This window comes from Amblyomma mixtum, chromosome 1 (assembly GCF_055824585.1).
Source record: "Amblyomma mixtum isolate Tamu chromosome 1, ASM5582458v1, whole genome shotgun sequence".
Classification (NCBI taxonomy): domain Eukaryota; kingdom Metazoa; phylum Arthropoda; class Arachnida; order Ixodida; family Ixodidae; genus Amblyomma; species Amblyomma mixtum.
Genome location: NC_143012.1, coordinates 258867027 through 258882312, shown reverse-complemented (window position 1 = coordinate 258882312; position 15286 = coordinate 258867027).

Here is a 15286-nt window from a genome sequence, read left to right as displayed (position 1 = left end):
TTACGTCTTCCTTTAAATGTTCTCCTCGAAAAGACACGCAATCTCAGCAATCTTTGCGGAGTCTTTTTTCATCGTGGGCTCCAGAATCCCCGCTCTGGGTGTTGCGTTTTGGCATATTGCAAAGAGGGGGTAAAGTACTGCCTGCGCGCTTAATAGTGTATGCATTAGGCCGCTTCTACAAGGGATCGCGTCATCGCTGCTCGCTGATGCCGACGCACGTTTTAATTCCTCTCTGAGTGCTGTTTCCCCAATAAAATGTCAGTTTATTTCTTTCACGCGCAAGCATCACCCTTTCTTGGCTGAATACAAACTAGATTCTACCCGACTTTCTAGAGTTTCTCACTATATATACCTCGGCGTTTACTTTTCGTCTAATCTCAACTGGAATGATCCTCTCTACATATCACCAAATTACCACATTTTACAAATTCAGCCGCATGACACTGCCACCACCCCACAGTACCTTGTCGCCCTTATCCAGCGCCACATGGCGGCAATTACAGACAGGCTGCTTTATTTCACCCCACCGCCTCTCATGCTTTCATCCCACCTTTCCTCCTGATTGTAACACCTGTGGCGTGCCCAAATCCACACTTTTCCATTACCTTTGGGAATGTCCTTCCCCAAAGGCAGTATCCCCCATCCCCAATCCCACTCATTCTTCCTGGGAGGCTGCTTTACGGACCGCTCAGCCCGCCGGCCAGAAATGGCTAGTGGATCGGGCTTTACGCGAAGCACAAGCCCGTGGACTCCTGGACCAGTAGGGGACCACCCTGGAAGATTTTTTTTTTGTGTAATAAAGTTGTTTCCATCCATCCATCCAACTGGAATGAGCACGTCGAGCACGTTTCTGCTAAAGATGGTATGCTAAATTTTATAAAAAGAAATTTTAAAATGACACCACTAAAAGTTAAAGAGCTTCTATATTTGACCTATATTCGGCCAATATTGGAGTATGCTTGTGTTGTTTGGCACCCCCCTACTTTAAATATAACAGACATGCTTGAGCGTATTCAGAACTTTGCCGCTTGGTTTGTCTCAAGTAATTATGATTTTAACAGCAGTGTTACTAACATTAAACTAACGCTGGGATGGGAGCTGTTACGGAAACGGCGTACCAACTCCCGGTTAGAAATTGTGTATAAAATTTTTCACCGAAAAATAAAAATAGATAAAGAAAATTATTTTCTTTCACCGCATTTCAGGTCAAACAGACTTGACCATGGATGGAAGATTAGAGAAATTAAATGCAAAACTAACACTTATCAAAACGCATTTTTCCCATCTACTATTCATGACTGGAATCGCCTGCCCCATGAAATTGTTGAGTGCCGTTCCGAACCTACGTCCCGCGCGTTGCTGTCGGATGTACGAGTGCGCAGTTGGCTTTCTTTTTAAGGCGGAAGCCTTTAATGTCTCATCATTGTAAGCAGCAGTTGTCGACAGAAAATGTCACGCTTTTCAATTGGTGGAAACGGTCGTGACGTCACAGTGCGCGAATTTCAAACGGGGCCAATTGTACTTTGGCTAGTAACCATGCAACCAATTGAAGGGATCGTATAGTGATGCTCCAAGTAAGTGGGACTGAGCTTAGTTAATTGCTTAATTACCCAATTAGCCTAATTAGCTTTACTAGTCAGGCCATATAAATAAATAAAACCGATTAAGAAATTAGTCGAGCTCAGGAATCGAACCCCGGTCTTCGGCGTGAGAGACGACCATGCTATACACTCCGCCATGCCAGCTCGATGGTTTGGAATGAACAAAAGCGCGTCTAGGGAATACGGTGTCTTCACTCACTCTCATCCTCCTCCATTCCCTTCCGGCGAGGTTTAGGTGTCCACCAACAAATGAGAGACAGATACATTTCCTTTCCTCAAAAACCAATTTACCGACGAGCGAGGCGTAGAACCGAATGGGCGATGGCGTTCTATGGACTCCTTGGCAGCGTTGCAAGACGCTGTCGCGTTCCACTCTTAGGGGCGAAGCTGAACATCTTAACCACACATCAGTGACCACACTTTAGGTCAAAAAAGTGCCCCCCTGAATTTTGTGAGACAGTTACTGCGTAATTTCCTTTCCTCAAATACAATTTTCATTTTCTTCGTTATGGCTCCTCTTTATCTATCTTCTTTCACTCCCACTTCCTCCCTTCCTCTACGGTGCGGTTCAGGTGTCCACCGAGATTACACAGAATTACTGCGCCATTTCCTTTCCTCAAAAAGCGTTGCGTTCAAAGGGCAAGGCATCGCGCCGAACGGGTGGTGGCGTTCCGTGGACTCCGTAGCAGCGCTACAACGCGCTTTCGCGTTCCACCCCTAAAGGCGAAGCTTAAGCGCCATTAATTAGCAGTTAATTAGTATTCAGGCATTAATCAGTAATTAACCATTGATTAGTGATTTGTCATCACTAATCATTGTCATCATTAGTACTCAGTTATATGTGATGCCACCAGTGCCACAGAAACAGCGAAGGTGGCGCGGAAAACGCTTCGGCCTCTACCCACTTTAGACAGTCAAAGTGCCCCCTGAATTTTTTTTCTTTCTTTTTTCGTCATGTCTTTTGTTGTTTCAGATTGAATTCATTTTGTACTTGCTGTGTCATGCCTTGTTCTATTGCTTTTTTTTGCTTTCTTTTTTTTCTGGCCTATTCTTCTGTTATGTATCGTCATCCCCCCTGCAATAATGGCTACGGGCGCTGCAGGTATTTCCAATAAATAAATACATCAAAAATGCCGGGTATTAGAAATTTGCCCCCACTAAAGTAACCTATGTAGCACTGCATGCGTGAAATCTCGAAAGGCACTGCGCCTTCAGTACATTGCATTGCCTCAGCCGTTGTTCGAAAGTACACGCGATGGATCTTATATAACTGAACCTTTCGCGCAAAAAAGTTGGATTGGTTGGCACATACGCACCTATTAATTCATCTGCGAAAAATTAGTGAATAGCTACGTATACGCCGCCTCCTATAGTATCACCGATAGGATTCTGCTTTTTGTCTTCTACAAAACGAGGCTGCGGTAAAGGGAATCAAACCCGCGAAACACATGACAGATGGGGATTTACCGTGGAGGGTTGTTACGGAAGAAAGCCCGCTGAAATTTCGGGAAAATAAAACCAGTGTGCTAATGCAGAATCGGTCAATTTTTCTGGTGTGGTTAAAGACGGATGATGGAGTGTATTTCGATAGCTGTCAATATTAAACAGCCCTCTTCACGAAACTGTGGAAAGCCGATAGAGAGAATATGCTAATAATGGTTATGGGTTGGTAACTTATGAAGACTTGATAGCAGTATATAGCTAAGTATACGCTTCGTTAGAGGAAACATATTTATTTGACTCGACGTTTCGATCGGTCGCCCGATCGAAACGTCGAGTCTAATAAATGTTTCCTTTAACAAAGCATATACTTCGATATGTGTGTGTGTGTGTGTGTGTGTGTGTGTGTGTGTGTGTGTGTGTGTGTGTGTGTGCGTGCGCGTGCGCGTGTGCGTGTGCGTGTGTGTGTGTGCGTGTGCGTGTGTGTGTGTGTGTGCGCGCGTGCGTGCGTGCGTGCGTGCGTGCGCGCGTGTGTGTGTGTGTGCGTGTGTGCGTGTGCGTGCGTGTGTGTGTGTGTGTGTGTGTGTGTGTGTGTGTAAGCCGAGTTTTGCTACTTCTAGTCTGTATTCAAAGAAAATAACTAACACCGGTCTGCCATCATCGACGAACTCTTTTATAAGCAGTTTTCAAAAGTCGACGACTATACTGAAGGAAGGAAGGGAAAACTTTATTTACACTAATGGTTTTTCCTGCGGTTTGGGGCATCTTCAGAGAAGTCTTGGTTCTACCCCCAGGAGCCTTATCTGTCGAAGTCGTCCGCCTCTAATCAGTGGTCGGTTGCCCTCAGTCCAGGGCTCCGCTGGCCACTGCCGCCCGTTGAGCTCGCTGCACCAGACCTTGTTGGTCTTCACAGCGGTCGCTGGACAGCAGAGTCTCCCACTGCTCCGCACTCGGGTTTTGTATTTTGGGGACCACGTGTATGTTTTGGCAGGCCCATGTGATGTGGTATAGTGTAGGTTTTTCGTCGCACCAGGGACATTTGTCCGTGTATATCGTAGGGTGCATTTTGTTTAGTATATGTAGGTTTGGGAAAGAGCCTGTTTGTAATTGTCTCCAAGTGACAGCTTCCGCTCTGCTGAGATTTGTGCGGTGGGGGATATCGCATTCTTCTGCCTCTATAGTTTTGTAGTATGGCCGAATATTTCCTGGGTGCTGGCGCGAGTTCGGCGGTCTCGTCGGATGCTCGGAAAGTAATGTATCCTCGAGCTATCCTGTCGGCCTCTTCGTTCCCTGCCACCCACGTGTGCCCCGGTACCCACACAATTTTGTATGGGATCTTGTCGTTTTGTTCTTCCTGGTTTTTAATTCTGTCGCTCGCTGCGAGGAGTATACGGAGCGCGTGACGACCTATCCTGCCATTCATGTAATTTCGGCAGGCTGTTTGAGAGTCCGTGAGTATTGTTAGTGACCGCCCGGTTCTATAGCCCTCCGCCACCGCTAGAGCAACGGCTACTTCGTCGGACTCTGCGGCTGTGCAGCCTCGGAGAGACGCGCTGGTCATTTCGCGTAAAGACGAATCGACCACCGCCGCTACAGCAATTTTGGTATCTCCTCCTCTCCAAGGCGCGTCTGTATACACGGTCGTGGCTTGAGGAGCGTATGTTTTCTCAATGAATTCTGCCCTCGCTTCTCTTCTGCCTCGATGGAGGTTGGGATCCATGTTTTTTGGTATTGGAGCTACCTTCAGGGTCTTGCGAAGCTCGTCGGGGATCGTTGCTGTCCTCGACATTTCTCGCATCTGCTCGCGGTATCCGAGCCTCTGCAGGAGCGCTCTTCCTGTCGTTGTTTGCAACAGCCTGAGTTTTTGCGACTCACGCTGCGCCTCTCGTAGCTCCTCAAAGGTGTTGTGTAATCCCAGGGCCATGAGTTTTTCTGTAGACGTGTTGCGTGGTAGTCGGAGCGCTGTCTTATACGCTTTGCGTAGCAGGGCATCCGCTTGTTGTATTTCATTTTTGTTGAGGCACTGGTAGGGTAGGCTGTACGTGATTCGACTAACTACTAGGCTTCTGACTAGTTTTAGTGTGTCTTCTTCACGCATGCCATGTCGCCTGTTGGTGATGTGGGTGGTCATGCGTGCGACTTGTAGCGTTGTTGCTTTCAGTAGGGTAAAAGTGTGAGTACTACGCTGGTTGGATTGAACCCACATGCCCAAAATTCTTATTGTTGTCTTTTCGGGTATGGGCGTCCCTTCTAGGTAGACGTTGAGTTTTAGGTCCTCGTTGGTTGGGACGGTCCGGTTTTGCTTGCCTCTCCAGACTCTCAGCAGTTCCGATTTCTCGGTCGAGCATGCGAGTCCTCTTTCTGCGAGGTATTGCTCTACACAAGAGGCCGCTTGCTGTAGCCTTTCTTCCTTCTCTCCGAGACAGCCCGTGTTTGTCCAGATTGTTATATCGTCAGCATACATTGCATGCCTGATGCCTTCGATGTTCTCTAGTTTTCGAGCTAGGCCTATCATAGCTATGTTGAAGAGTAGGGGTGAGATAAATGACCCTTGGGGTGTTCCCTTGTTTGGAGTGCGAATTTTGTCCGATCGAAGGTCTCCTATGCCGATGGTGGCAGTTCTATCGGACAGGAAGACTTTGACGAAGCCGTGGATTCTGCGTCCGCAATCCAGGTTGTCTAGGCCCGTAAGGATCGCTTCGTGGCTGACGTTATCGAATGCCCCCTTGATGTCCAGGGCCATTATGACATTTTCTCCCGTCCGAGGTACGTTTCGCAGGACATCTTCTTGTATTTGGAGGAGAACGTCCTGCGTCGAGAGCTTCGCTCTGAAGCCGAACATGGTATGTGGTACACAGTCGTTATCTTCCATGTAATTTTGAAGTCTTAAAGTTACAACCATTTCGTAAAGCTTGCCAAGGCACGACGTGAGTGATATGGGCCGGAGGTTTTCAATTTGTAGCTTTTTACCAGGTTTAGGTATCATTATTACTTCGGCGTGTTTCCAATCTTCGGGAACCGTCTCCGCCTCCCAATGTTTGTTAAGAAAGGTGACGAGCTCTTGTATGAGGTCGTCGCTCAGGTTGCGGATTATGGCGTTGTGGATTCTGTCCGCTCCGGCTGCCGTGTTTCTGGTGGTGTTTCTTATGGCCGCGTAAACCTCTTCCACAGTTATGGGGCGGTCGAGTTTCTCGTTTTCGGCTCCTCGATACGTTCCTTGGTATCGCGGAGGATTGTGATTGCCAAAACATTTTTCTCGTGCCTTCTCCAGTAGGGCGATGTCTGATCCCTCGAAGGAGTGGATGAATCTGTGGATGGCTTTATTGTTTTCTGATTTTATTTTGGTCGGATCGATTAGTGCTCTTAAGAGATTCCAGGTTCTGGCTGTGCCTAGACTTCCCCTAAGCGAGTCGCTGAGTTGTTCCCAATTTTGTTTCGCGAGTTGCATCGCGTATTCTTCCACCTTTGCCGTAATTTCTGCTATCTTTAGTTTTAGTTTTCTGTTGTGTTTTTGCTTCCGCCATCTTTTGGTGAGACTGCGTCTCGCTTCCCATAGCATGAGGAGGTGGGCGTCTACTTCGGGCGTTGCTGTCGTTCTCCTTAGACTTTTTGTGCATCGTTGTCGCGTTTCTCTCAGCATGCCGCTCCATTCCTCCAGTGATTGGATACCACCTTCAGATTTGTTGCAAGCCCCGCGAAACGCGTTCCAGTCAGTGATTTTCGCCTGTCCAATCTGGCGTCTTATGGTGTCGGATGCTATTCGTATCCGGAGGATAAAGTGATCGCTGCCTAGATTTTCCATCATGTTTTCCCACTGTGACTCCCTGCTCTTCCTTACGAAGGTGAGGTCCGGGCATGTGTCTGTGCTCACGCTATTGCCGATTCTCGTGGGGGTCGCAGGATCTGTGATTAGACTGCAGCCAAAGTATTCCGCTACTTCCACTAATGTTCTTCCCTTGATGTCTTGTTTCTGGTATCCCCAACTCTTGTCCATGGCGTTGAAATCTCCTACGATGATGAGCGCATTTTCTTTGGCCAGCTTGTGCGCTCCATAAAATAGTTCGAAGAGTTTGGCTTTTCTTGGTCTCGGCGGGCTGTACACATTCAGTAAGAACGTGCTTCGTCCCTTTCGCTTCTTCGGAATGAGTTCAACAAGCGCGTGTTCAATGTCGCTGTCGGCGATGGTATCGTGCCTGATGGCGGTAATGGTTTTGCTGACTAGGACGGCCGCTTTACCTTCGTTTTGACTCTCGTAAACCTCGTACCCTTGTAAGGTCGGCTCGATTCCAGTCTCTTGGAGCGCAATTACATCAGGAGGTGTGAGTTGTGTGTTTATATATTGTTTTAAGAGGGCCTGCTTTTTGCGGTAGCCTCTGCAGTTCCATTGCCAAATATCTAAGTGTTCTTGTTCTTGCCGATACGTACTGATCATGTTTACGCGTTACTGCTGTTGCCTTGTTCGTTTGCGAAAGCTGTTAGCGCTGAACGGTTGTACGCCCTTTCCCTAATGTTTTTGGTATGTTTTTGTTTTCTAAAAGCGCTTCTCATCTCTGAGATCTGCCCTCGGAATTGTACTTGCATCTGTTGCATTTGCGACTGGATTTGCTGCATCATATCCTGCATCATCTGCTGCATCATCTGTTGCATTCGTGTTTCAAGGTCTCCTTCGTTCGATGCCTGTGGTTGTCGTTTTGGAAGGGCTCTAGTCGTGTCGAGTTCCCGCTGTTGTTCCTTTAGTGTTTTTGTGAGTTCCTCAACTTTGCGTTCGAGCTCGTTTTGTTTGATTCGAGCGAGTTCTAGCTCCCGTCTGAGCGCATCGCTGTTCGCGTCCTTCGGTTCTGTGACGCGACTGTCTTTGTTGTTTGTGTTGTTTATGTCACTACCCTTTCCTACCGAGTGCGAAGCAGTGGTTGAAGCCCAGCTCACCTTGCTGTCGCTTGTCTGGGAAGGCTTCTTCTTTTTCTTTTTCTCTTGCTTCTCCCCCTCCTGTGGGCCGGCTGGTGGTAGAGGCGGGAAGGAGTTGGACCTCGATCGGCTCCTCGATGTCTCTCCCTCTGAGCTGAGCCATCGCTTGGGTGGTCGCCCGCGTTGGTCGCTCCGTCCTCTTCCTCCTGTGGGTTTTGGCCTCGCTTTTTTCAATTTCTCTCGGCACTCCTTGGATCCGCTCCGGTGTGCCTCGCCACAGATTATGCACTTGGGCGCGCACTCGTGGTCGTCGGGCGGGTTCGAAACTCCGCACGGTCCGCACACAATAATGTTCGGTGTGGGGCACACGTCGGAGCGGTGTCCTTGCTGGAAGCAGACGTAACACACTTGCCTAGTGGGGCGGTACTGGTAGCATGGTACTTCTCCTCCGTAATAAATGACAAACTTCGGCAAGACTGGGCCGTCGAACGTGAGCACTGCCGTCTTGGATTTTCCGAGCATCCTTGCCTGAAGTATGATGACTCCTTGAGTTCTGACTCGTAAGTGTGCTTTGAGTTCTTCAGGAGGGGTACCTGGGTCTACACCGTGGATCACGCCGCGCAGGACGTCTTCCGGTGCCGCCACGTAAGCGTTTACTTCATAAGTCTTTCCGTCGAATTTGAGACGGGTAATGTGCCGCACTAGCTGAGCCGTTTGCTCGTGCGGGGTGCTAACGATAATGATATTGGATCCGGTGCGAAGCCTTACAAGTAGGTCCTCGTCCTTGCATTGCTGGCCGCACGCCATGACAATGGCGCGCGCTACTTGGTGGGTGGTGAGGGACTTCACCATGAGTCCTTTCTTAGGTCGAATAATGATCTTGTAGTCGCTTCTGGGGAGTGGCGGCATTCTTCGCCTAGGCCTGCTCTGCTCCCTTGATCCATTCTTGTTGCAGCCGGTCGCATCACCCGGTAATTTTCCATCGTGAGGTTTGGCGGCTGGGTCGGTTCCCGTGCCTTTGCGTTCTTTTCGCCTTTGAAGTTTTATCTGGCGCTTGGATTGTGCAAGCTCCCAGCTGGCATCGTTGTTGTACCCGGCTGGCTTCGACGAGGAGTCGGACGGGATCTCGTCCTCACTTCCCAAGTCGGCGTCTCCGAAGTCGTCTTCATCCATCTCTTGGAATTCGTTGAGAAGGACGTTTGGTGATTGTAATGGCACATCGTTGTCTTGGCTGGGCCCCGCCATATGGTCCGTCGTTGAAACGGCGTCGATGCTAGGCGTCGGCGTCGTCGACAAGGTTAGCGGCCCATGCTCTCACGATGTCGAGCTGGGTGGCCCGTTAGGGTTAGCGGGCCGGCCTCCGCTTTATAACTTTCAAGTCTGGTAGAAAGCCGGAAACTGGTCCTACCGCTTGAAATTTCTATCCTGGGGATCCAGCACTTGATACTTTTCCGTTCCGAAGAAAATCCGGTGGCGAGAATGATTTGGTCCGGTCGAATTTGGTCAAAATCTGCGGAACCGATGCGACGCGCGTCCGCTTGCTTGAACCGCCATGTAGCGTCCCCACTATACTGAAGGAAAATTTTCATCTGTTTTGATTCCTTTCCGCATGCTCTACAAATGGCAGAAAAATGCATTCGAGTTTTGTCTTCCAGTGAGCACCGTAACAAATGATGGCAAAGCCATCACGCGCCATAGGCATGGTCAGTATTTACCAAGAAAACATTGGAATCATAGATACCTTAAACTTACATCAACAAAAGGACCAGGCTGGCTTTCGCAAAGTCTATTCGACTGTAGACCATATTCAGAATTTCAATCCGCAGAATATAACGAGCCGTATATATAGCCTTCATAAATTACTACAAAGCCTTTCACTCACTCCAAACCTCAGCAGTTGAGCAGGCTTTACGAAACCAGGTTGTACATGAAATATATATAGATGTTCTCGAAAATATCTGTAGAGCATATTCCTCTATAAAAGAAGTAACATAGTTCCAGTCAACAAGGGTGTCAGGTAGCGAGACACGATCTCTAAAGTACTGTGCACCACGTGTTTATGGGAAGCATTCGGAGATCTGAATTGGGACGAGTTGGGAATATAGAATGTAGAAAATAATTTATCAATCTACAATTCGATGATGCCAGTGCCCTGATAAGTAGCTGAGGGGATGAATTGCAAAACATGATCGAAAGCCTAGAGAGAAAAGTAGAACGGTTAATCTAAAAGTTTCTACGCACAAACCAAAATAATGCCTAACAGTCTCAGAAACTCACAGCAGTTTACGATAGGCAGCCCTTACAAAAATGACTTTTGAGCTTCAGTTGACGCCTTGTTGAGCTCCTGTTGAATCAACTGGAAACCAACATGAATTCAATGTATGTTGAGCCTACTCAAAACCTGCTACACGGAATTTTTGTTGAGCGTAGTCAAGAAATTTACTGTTGAGCAATTTCTGTTGAATTTAAGTTGAATTATCTCAAGGCAGCCGTTTCTAAGCCTAACTAAATGAAATAAATCATTTCGACATGCATCGTGTAAACAGAACCTGATCACATTACACTTTTTAAGAACGCATGCAGCACCCGTTAAAACTCTCATAAGCAGCTCAGTCATTTTCTTGCATAGAAAAAAGTGCAATATGCTCATTCAGGCATACCTACTGTGGAGGATACGTATGTGCTCTCATAAAAAAGGGCGCTTAATTAATGCTTTATCTAAGTTATTTATGAATGAATCAAGGTCGTCAAATAATAGACTGTTGCATATGAACTTGATTACTTCTACTACACGTAAATAAATAAATATTAATAGTAATCACTGACATAACTTTGCTGATCTGCAGGCCACAACCTGCGCAGGTCCGGACACCCCTGAGTAGGACTATATAAGGGCGAAGCCGAGGTTGCACTTAAGAGAAAACGTCCTGCACTTGGAGTATCTGTTCTCGCTTCAGCGAGCGCGGCTTCCGCCGCTTCTTTTTGAGCGAGAAGGGCTGTATCCGGCCACGGTGATCGGCTTTAGACAGCACCTCAGCACGCAGGACGCGATGCTGCAGCTCAAATACCAAATCATAGACAATGGCGGCAGCGCCCGCGACAACAAGGCAATCCTGGGTCTGGACCTAAAGAGCGCCTTTGATAATGTGAAACACTCGGCGATTCTGTCCCAAGTCTCTAAGCTCAACATGGGCGAAAGATCCTACAACTACATCAAGGACTTCCTCACGGACAGGACCGCCCAGCTACGAGCAGGCGACCTACAAACGCAAGAGAAGAAGCTCGGGAGCACCGGCACACCGCAGGGATCGGTCATTTCGCCGATGCTGTTCAACCTGGTAATGATCGGAGTGGCCGAGAAGCTCGCGGACATCGAAGACGTCAGGCACACCATCTACGCGGACGATATCACACTGTGGGTGACCGGCGGCAGCGACGCCCACATCGAGGGCGCTCTGCAAGCCGCCGTCGACGCGATAGAAGACCACCTGGAAGGCACCGGCTTGAGATGTTCGCCGAGCAAATCGGAGCTCCTCATACTCCCACCTACCAACAATGGCAGATGCAAGACCAGACAACGCGAATGCGAAAAAATCAGAATCGTAACCAAATCCGGCAACGTGATCCCCGAGGTCAGCAAAATCAGGATCCTAGGCATGGTCATCGAAAAGCATGGAAGAAACGGCGAAACCATCGCCCGTCTCACGGCAAAAGCGGCCAACGCTATGCGACTCCTCAAAAGAGTCACTTCCCGGAAGGCTGGCATGAGAGAGGAGAGCCTAATCAGGCTCGTCCAATCCTTCGTCATCAGCCACGTCGCGTACGTTGCAGCCTACCATAGATGGCTGCAACACGAACGCAACAAAATTAATGTAATCATCAGGAGAGCATACAAGGCGGCGCTGGGCCTGTTCGAGTCCACGAGCACGACCCGCCTCTTACAACTCGGGATCCACAACACGCTCGAAGAAATAGCCGAAGCGCAACGGACCTCTCAACTGGAGCGGCTGTCCACGACCAAAGCCGGGAGGAAGATACTGGACGACCTGGGAATAGGACACTCGAGCGATGCGGAGACAAAGCTACCCGTCCCCGAAGAGGTCCGACGCCAGACCAGAATAGACCCCATACCCAAGAACATGAACCCCGAGTATAACAAGGAAAGAAGAGCGGCGAGGGCCAAGGCTCTCATCGACCTGCACGCCAACGACGAGCACGCGCGGTACGTGGACGCGGCCGAATACCAACGGAACGCCTTCGCAGCGGTCGTCATAGAGGCGTCGACCGGCGCCACGAGGACGGCAGCGAGCGTGAGAGGCGCCGGAGCGGAACAAGCGGAGGAGGTGGCCATCGCCCTGGCCATCGCCGACGCAGACTGCTACACGGTGCTGAGTGACTCGAGACAGGCGGTGCGAAACTTCGCCAAAGGCCAAGTCTGCAGGGAGGCCGAGCGCGTACTACGAGCGACTAAACTGCAAGACAGAAGAGTAAGAATCAAGTGGTTTCCGGCGCACGCGGGCGACGCGTCGGAAGGCAGTGCGAACCACAATGAGACGGCACACGCAGCGGCGCGAGCGCTAACCAACCGCGCCCCGGCAACACACCGTCCGACGTGGTTCGGAGCCAAGGACCGCATGACCGACTACAGCGAAATCACGAAGGCCTACCGCCTGGCTCGCAGGACTCTCCCACCACCGCACCCGAGGCTGAGTCGAGCGGAGGCGGTACTACTGAGACAGCTCCAGACCGGATCGCTACCGAGCCCGGGACTGATGCATCGCATGTACCCCGAGACCTACCCGACCGATACGTGTAGAGTCTGCCGGAGGGAGCCGGCAGATCAGACGCACATCTTGTGGGACTGCATCAGAAATCCGAAGGAAGCAAGATCAGGAACAATCCCGCCGCGGCTGGAGGCAGCAGCGAAGAGCAACGACCATGACCAACAGCTATGGGCCGTCCAGCAGGTCCTCGGGGCGCTCGAAAGGCAGGGACCCAGCGAGCCGGCAACGGCGAGCGGAGACCCGCGCCGAGTAACGGCAGCCTCGTAGACGACGTAGGCCCTCGTCGGGGCGCGCGAGCGCCCAACTGCAGGCACAAATAAAGTTTACTCCAATCCAATCCAATTTGAGCAGCGTCCGCTCCGGCGGACGCAGTTGTTGCTGCGACGCGCGTCTTTTCTTTCCTTTTTCTCTTTCCTCTGATCTTTTAACTCTCCTCTATCTGCACGTGGCAGCGGTGGTGGCTTGGCTCGAGCCAGTAGCAGGCCCGTGCAATTTCCTCTTCATCCTTCTCTCAGTCACAACAACAACAACAGCACTTAAGATCGTAAGATGAACTCTGTCAGTTCTTCCTATAGCCTCGTGTGCAGTACTGTCCCATGCTCTTTATCTGATGGATGTGTAGGGATAGGGTGTATGTATGTATATATATCTATATACATGCGTGTTTGTGCGCATTTGTGGAGCACTACGTCATAGGGGATGACGGCTTCACGTTAACTTGAAATTGCAGCAATAAATTTGAATATACCGCCGAATATTGCATTGGTAGTCTGTCCATCTGGCGCAATACGAATATATTCCCAGGATTTTTTTGCTTTTTTACCCCAGCCAAGATTCAGAATGGCGTGTTGATTTACTCCCGTAATTCCAACATGAATTCAACATGAACGTAAAGCAGAAATTTCATTGAGAATGCTCAACTCTAGCACAGTGGCCACTTTTCCAATGAGTTTCAACTCAGCCTCAATAATTCACCAAGACTAGCCCATCCTGGTCACAACAAAAATTCAACATGGCGTGTTGAGTCTGCTCATGAGAACTTCAACACTGACTCAAGAAGCATTTTTGTAAGGGAGCGAAATGTTCAAAGTGCTAACCAATGCATGTACTCTAGGTAGGTACTGACAATTTCCCCGGCGACATGTCCCTACACGAAGCCCTAGCACGAGTAAAAAAGATGCGGCGAGCAGAGAATACATTAGCTGAATCATAGATCTCGAAGAACAGCCTTGGGCTGACCCCCAGGGGTGGGTATGAAGGACACATTTCTCGGCATCATATAAGAGATGAAGTGTATAAAAGCGAGTTGACGGGCTAGTTGGTATTGTGCCTTGCGCTGTATATTTCACTATGAGAGGTGAGTTGGAATGGCATTTTAGGCTGCATAACGCAGATATCGTTTCGTTCTCGGAACGATCTGCATGATGATGATGATGATGATGTCCTCAGGCGTGATGGCAATTCCACAACTGCTTCTTCTTCGTCGGCATCTAGCGAAGGGGTCCATCTTCTTCTTCACAATGCCCCCTAGAGAAAAAGAAGCCATCCTGGCGACTTAAGGAGACAAAGATACAGTGGTGTTGTAGAACAGCTTAAGGCGTTGCACATGTACAGTTTCACGGCCACGGCGTAGAAAATCAGAAGGTTGCGTAAGAGTCTCAACAAAATAATTGACTGGCGAAGTGCGCTCGATGACACGGTAGGGCCCATGGGACCTGGAGACCAATTTTGTTGAGAGGCCGGGGCTGACAGATGGAACCCATGGCCACAGGAGTGAGCCGGGCTCGAAATGTAGTGCATGCTTCTGATTGGTGTCATGGTGATGCTTTTGGTGCGATTGAGAGTTGGTCGTGAACAATCGGGCAATCTGGCGACATTCTTCGGCGTGCTGTGCAGCTTCGGTAACTGTGGTACATTCAGATGCATCAGGGTTGTAGGTAAGCACAGTATCAAGGGGAGCAGATGGATGCCGACCGTAAAGCAAAAATAACGGAGAGAAACCCGTCCTGGATTGCGCAGCAGTGTTGTATGCATAGGTGATATAAGGAAGGAAAATGTCCCACTTGGTGTGAGCGGATCCGACGTATTTCGCGAACATGTCACCGAGGGTGCGATTAAATCAATCAGTAAGATCGTTTGTTTGCGGGTGGTAGACGGTGCAAGTGCTGTGAATGATTTTGCACTGAGCGAGCAGGGCTTGAACGACGTCAGATAAGAATGCACGGCCTCTGTCGCTGAGCAATTCGCGAGGAGCACCGTGACGGAGAATGAAGTACGTCAATAAGAAACCGGCCACTTCATGGGCTGTTGCAGCGGGGAGCGCGGCGGTTTCGGCATAAGGCCGGGAAAGACTTTTGCGCTTTAGAAAGATGGGCGATGGTGTGAAAAAGACATCGGTACTGCGGGAAAAAGCACAAGCGGTGGGCACAAGAACGCAACGGCGACTTTGGTAGAAGTAACGGCCGGCAACGGTTCATCAAGCGCAAAAAAACTCCAGTTCGGCACGAGCACAATTGATCATCGCATTATTACCCGACAGAAAATCCCAGCCCAAGA